We start from the raw sequence: 6,645 nt of genomic DNA, 5'->3' as shown, positions 1-6,645 counted from the left end.
TGTGTGTCCATGTGCTCATGACGCGGAGGTGGGTGTGCAGGCAGATGTGTGTCTCCTGCCCTGTCTGGCCTTCCGAAGCCTCCCAGAGGCTTCCGAGAGGCAGCCTCTGAGCCCCATGACTCCCTAGTGCCACGTGCTAACCAGCCCAGGGTTTACTGAACTTTGGCCGTGGTGCCTGGGGAGGAGCACTGCTTCAAGCAGTGGAGTGACGGTGACCCACAGCTGGGCAGGCGAGAAGCCTGGAGACAGGGATCCCAGTGGCTCCACCTCTGGGGCACCGGGTACCCAGGCAGAAGGCCCTGACTCCCTGTTGGCCCCGAGGAGGGGCCTGCGTACAGGTGGCCCCACTCCTCTGGGTGAGGGGACAGAAAGGGTGTGGTGGGTTTGAAAATGATTTCAAACCCAAACGACCACAACTTTGAATTTTATGGTATTTGACGTTCATCTTTAGATACTTGGAAAGTTATCTAGAGCAGATAGAACGTTATCTGGAGCAGTTCTTTGATCATATAGTAGAGTCAGGGAGTGGAGAACAGGAGATAAGGGAAAGGGAGCCAGGGACCCAGGGATTCTAGGGCTTTCCAACCTGGGAACTGGAGAATTCTCAAATCTGGGAAACGTGCATGTGCCAGCCCCTACCTAGTCTGTGTGTGGCACATACTAGGTGCTCAGTAAATGGCAAATCTTGTCCCTTCTCCCACCTGGTCCAAATGTCCTGCTTTACAGCAGAGGACAGTGAGGCTTGGGTGCAGCCCCTCCTGCTGAGCCAGCCCCTGCCTGAGGCCAAGCGGTGCTGTCTCTGTCATCTCACAGCCCAGCATCCCAGCTGTCACTCCCTCTCCCAGCCTGGCCCTTTTCCCTAGCCTGGCTGGGCTCTTGCTCATGGCCCTCACCAGAAATAATGCCTTTTCCCTTTTCTCTGTCTAGTCTTGACCTTAGCCATCCTTCAAGGCCCAGGTGGAGCCTCAAAGCATTTGAGAATCCCCCAGACTGGGGCTACCCTCTGGGGCCTCTCCAGACCTCATCTCCACTCCGCTTCCCAAGGCCTGTGGGAACTTCAGAGCTTGCAGGAGGAACGGAATCTGAGTCCAGATGGCCCCGGAACCGGGAGGGCTGGATCCAGTGCAGCCAGCTCTGCTGCATGAGCCTCCCAGAGCCAGAGGAGGGAGGGGGCACTGGGATTGTGGGCCTGAGTTGGTGAGAGGAGAGGCTGCTGGAGCCATTCACTTCAGTGGGCAGTGCCAGGGTGTGAGAGCATCTCCATTGTGTCTGAGTGTGCATTCCTGGGATGCTTGTGTGTGTGTGTCTGTGTGTGTCTCCCACTGTGTGGAGTGACTGTTATGTGTGAGTCTCTCACTGAGCAATCATGAGTATCTTTGTCTCTTTGTGTGACCCCTACATCCACCTACCCAGGGGAACAAGGGGCTAGGCTGACCCCTGGGCTGTCAGAAAAGCCCCAAGGACCAAGTCAGGCCTAATGCTGGCAGCAGCCAGTCCTGCCCAGCGAGTTTTTCTGGCCTGGTGGCAGCAGCAGCAGCAGCAGCAAAGGTAACAGTGTCAGCCCAGAGAGGAAAAACAAGGCTGGGGTGGGGGCAGGAGCCCTAGGACACCCCCTCCACCACCCCAACCAGGGCTTGTGGACGTGTGGACCCACGTGGGTGCTAACTGCCTGCTGGGCGATCTCCATCAGGCATGGCCCCTCTCTGGCCTCAGTTTGCCCATCTGTGAAAAGGAGGGGTGGAACAACCTGTTCGGCAGCAGACAGGAACCAGAGTCAAGCTGAGCTTGGGAGGGGCAGGACACTGGTGCAGACAGACTCCTGCTGGGTCTTTGGAGCTCAGGGAGGGTGGGTGGAGGACAGACCAGGTCTGTCAGGGCACAGAGGTCGGTGGGCACCAGCTCTAAGTTCCTCGCTGTGTGACCTTGGGGAAGTTGCTGCACCTCTCCAGGCTTCAGTTTCCTTACCTGCAAGCTGGGCTTCTGGGGATCAGGCAGGTCTCCTCACTTCCCCCCTGTCCTTGCCTGCAGCCAGTCCCTTCCTCCTAAAATTGCACCCCCCCTCCACCACTTCCCGGCTTCATTTTCTCCAAAGCCTTGGTCATTGTGTAAGATTTTATACAATTTCCTAATCACTTATTGTCTGTCACCCAGTAGCACATGGGCACTTGAGGGACAGAGAGCTTTGCCCTATTTTGTTGCTGGCTGAATCCCCAGGCCCTGGGACAGGGCCGGCACACAGCAGGGGTTCAGTGACCAGATGGGCAGGGCAAACACATGTGCATTGACTCCAGGGTACCTCTGGCTAGAAAGGAGGCAAATATGTCACTTGGAGACAAACTGTCATTTATGGCAGAAGAGTCCACAGTAGCTTGGATAGGAGTGTGGGGCAAAAGTTAGGCAGCCCAGACACTGCACGCCAGCCTTGGCCCCTGGCCCGCTGCCCGCCAGCTCAGACATGCTCCCTGGAGGAGGAGGGGGACAGCCCTTTGTAAACTCATAAAGGGCAGCTAGCTATGGCCACAGTTGCTCTAGGAGGCAGCATGAGGCCCATAAACCCCACCTCTGACAGCTTTATAGGGCTTGGTGTGAGTATGCCAGAGATGCCATGCATAGTGCCATCAGAGTTCCCAAGTACCAACCAGCAAGGGTGGAAGAGCTCTTACACACCAATCTGCCAGGCTGTCATTTTCCGAGGTGGCCATCAGGTCACCCGGCTTCCCAGCATCTGGGTTCCCTGACTCCCTGTGCTGCTGCCTCTTCTCTAAGAGTGTTGGATTCATGGGCAGGGGGTGGGGGGCAGCCTTCCAGGCCAGGAGGGGCTCCCTAATTCCTCCCCAGCTTGGTGTGCGGTCCTTGGGGCCTTAATATAATTATGATAACTGGCACTTATCATGTGCCAGTCATCATAAAAAACATGTTACATAGCTGTCCATTTTATAAATGAGGAAACTGAGGCTCAGAGGGGTAACTTGCCCAGGATTATACAGCGAGCAGCTAGCAGGTGTCAGAGCTGACTGTTGCTCAAAATACCGTGCTCTTAGCCACATGCCCCATTTGAGTCTCAGCTTCCAACTCTGACCCCTGCTTGGTGGTTGTCCAAGGACCACTGAGAGGCCCCATGACAGATGATGGACAGAATGGGAGCAGGACCCAGGAGCCTGGGCCCAGGCAGGAAGAAGCCAAGGGTCAAGGGCTCCACCTGCTGGTGCTGTGTACAACCCACAGCCAGCCAAGCCCAGGAAGCGCCTGACAGTTTTGACCTGGGCACACTTGGCCAGTATGCCTTGGACAAAGGGTTGGGGGGCACAGGCCAGGATTTCTCTGAGGGTCGCTTCCAGATCCCTTCCCAGGAAACACCGGTGCTGGCTCGCCTGCTCAAGAACTGCTCCCTAAGACTGTCCATCTTCCCTCCTGGTCAGAAAACACGTTGTTATCCAAACACACCCCTCGCTTCCCCGCCTCTAGATCTCTACTCACGCTGTTTCCTGTGCCTGGCATATCATCTACTCTCCTTGTGCACCAAACGCCTACTCATGCTTTAGAGCCCAACTCAGATGTCACTTCCTCCCTGGTGCCTTCACTATGTGGAATGTATCCGCTGTCATTGAATTTCATTTATTCATTTGCTCATCATAGAGACCCCTGGGCCAGGCTGTGACCATTTCCCCTTCACATGCCTCTGGTTTGTCTCCTGTTTCAGTCCTGCCTTGTGGTTTTCACACAGCTGATGCTCAATAAATGCGTGCTGAGCAAACTCACAAGGCTGGGGTGTTCAGGTCTGATCATGTGCGTGTGCGCAGGTGGCTGCACTTACAGAGAGACGCCTGAAGAGGGCAGCACACTGGGGCGCTAACTTGGAGAGTGAGGCCGCGTGATTTGTTAGAGGAGGAAGCCGGAGGGCGGAGGGAGGGCCAGCCCCTCCCCCTCAACTCGGGCTCCAGACGTAGTTTGAGTCCCCTGTGCCCCCACTTTGCTGGGTGACCTTGGGCTTTGGGGTTGGTTCCAGGAGCCACTCAGCCAGGCCAGCCCGCCTGGCGGACGCCATTCCCAGGAGATGACCAGGCCCTGGACAGCCGACACTTGGAAGACTGCCACGTCCTGCCTCCGCAGGAGCCGCAGCTCCCCGGGGCTGCAGGGAAGTGGGGGCTGGGCTGGGGGGTGGGGGGTGAGCCCGCGGGGACTCCAGGCTCCAGGTGCCCACACCATCCCGGGGGTGGGCAGTCAGGGCCAAGAACGCACAGTAACCCCCCAGCACGCACAAGCGCACACACGCACACGCTGACAGCACTCGCATTTTTAAGATGGGGAAATAGAGGCTCAGAGGGGGCATGCGCGTTCCTGCCCCTCAGGATCACCAGCCTGCCCCCAGGAGAAAAGGGAAGGGAACAAGGCTGATGGCTGGTTCCACCAACTGGGCGCCCGGGCTCAGGGGGAATGCGGGGGGCTGTGACCCCTGAGACGTTGGATCTGCCTCCCTGATACGGTTTGGATGTTTGTCCTCTCCAAATCTCTCATTGAAACGTGACTCCCAGTGTTAGAAGTGGGGCCTGGTGGGGGGTGTTTGGGTCACGGGACAGACCCTCATCAGTGGCTCTTTGCAGTAATGAATGAGGTCTGGTTGTTGAAAAGAGCCTGGCACCTCCCTCCCCGACTTGCCCCCGTCTCGCCATGTGATGCGCCGGATCCCCTTCCCCGTTTACCATGCGTAAAAGGTTCCTGAGGCCTCACCAGAGGCACATGCCGGTGCCATGCTTCCTACACAGCCTGTAGAACACCAAGTCAAATAAACGCCTTTTCTTTATAAATTACCCAGCCTCACATGTTCCTTTATCACAACACTAAATGGACGAACACACCCCTAGAGCCGCCTTCCTGACCATAGGCTCCTATGCCTTGCGGGTGCCTCCAGGCTCAGGGGAGCTCGCCACCCTGCAGGGCTAGCAGCAGACGTGCTGATCCCACACAGTGAACAGCTTGAGCTTGTTTCAAAACAGGCGGGCTGAACACATGGGAGTCACAGGGACCCGGCAGAGCCTGGAAGGCATCAGGTGGGTGGGAATGCTTTTCCCCCAGCAGGAGCCCTCATGGGCTCCTGGCCCAGCCTGTCTGAGTCTGCCTTTGTCTGCTTCTTTGGGACCCCCTGACTCCAAGCCCCATCAGGCTTGCGTCTCCACACCCAGCCCCAGTGTTAGCTATCGACCCAGGCCTGTATTTCTTTGTCCTTTATTTGTATTTGTATTTGTATTTTTTGAGACAGAGTCTTACTCCATCACCCAGGCTGGAGTGCAGTGGCACAATCTCGGCTCACTGCAGCCTCTGCCTCCCGGGTTCAAATGATTCTCATGTCTCAACCTCCCGAGTAGCTGAGATTACAGGCGTGCGCCACCATGCCTGGCTGATTTTTGTATTTTTAGTAGAGACGGGGTTTCAGCATGTTGGCCAGGCTGGTCTCAAACTCCTGACCTCAAGTGATCCACCCGCCTTGGCCTCCCGAACTGCTGGGATTACAGGCGTGAGCCACCACACCTGGCCTTCATCCTTTAGGAGATCGTGAGAGGCCACTCTGCCCTCCTCTGGGGCCACCCCTTCCTTCATCCCTTCCTCCCGGCTGGCCTCTTTACCACCCCAGTGCTAGCTCCGCTGGTGGCAGTAAGAGCTGGCATGGTAAGCGCCTCCTCCGTTCCGGGCTCTGTGCCCACAGCAGCCCTGAGAGCTGGTACTGCTGGTGGTCCCCCCGCACACCTCCATGCCTGGGCCCAGCCATTTCTCTGTGTCCCCTCATCAGCCCCTACCTGTACAGTCCCAGAGGCCATCATCTCCCTCCTGACTCCCCACGGGCCTCCCTGCCACCACGCTCTCCCCCAGCAGCTCTTTCTCCTCACAGCACTCAGAGTCATCTGCTAAAAATGGAGTCCAATTACATCTCTCCCCTGCTCAAGACCCTCCACGGCTCCCTATTGCTCTGAGAGAAAACCCGACCTCCTTTCAGGCCCTCTGTGATCACTGGATGTGGGTGGAACTCCAGCCCCTGCCCTTCGCTCACTCTGCTCCAGCCACGTCACCTCCTCCGGGCTCCTACATGCCCCAATCACATTCCCACCTCAGGGTCTTTGCAAATGCTATTCCCTCTGCCTAGAAGCCTCTCCTCCCAGGTCCTCCTCATTCCTGGGCACCTGGGAAGCCTCCACCTCCTAGTTCAGAGCTTTGCTGCAATGCCACCTCCTCAGAGAGCCCTTTCCTGACCACCTTGGTTCATTCTGTATTAACATGTTTTCTTGTTCACTCACAAAGACTGAAACCCACGACAGCAGCAACTTTGTTTTTTTTCCCATTTGGTTTCCCCAGCCCCTAGAGCATCCTGGCACATGGCACCTAATCAATAAATATTCCTTGAATTAATGCATCTAGATTCTACCAAGGCCTAAGAGTAGGAAGGACAGAGACTAACTAGGAGCCTGACCCTGTCTACCCCCACCCCCATTCCTGCTGCTACTTTCCAGCCTGGATTCCTCAATCACTCCAGGGTGGCCCTTTAGGATTGGATTCTGTGCTGCCCAGAGGCTGCCACACCACAGCTGAGGGCCGCCCTAATACAATGCCAGATGTTCCCCAGCACGGCCACCCTGCCTCCATGCCAGGGACTAT

This window comes from Pan troglodytes, chromosome 19 (assembly GCF_028858775.2).
Source record: "Pan troglodytes isolate AG18354 chromosome 19, NHGRI_mPanTro3-v2.0_pri, whole genome shotgun sequence".
NCBI classification, from domain to species: Eukaryota; Metazoa; Chordata; class Mammalia; order Primates; family Hominidae; genus Pan; species Pan troglodytes.
Note: the sequence above shows the minus strand (reverse complement) of the source record.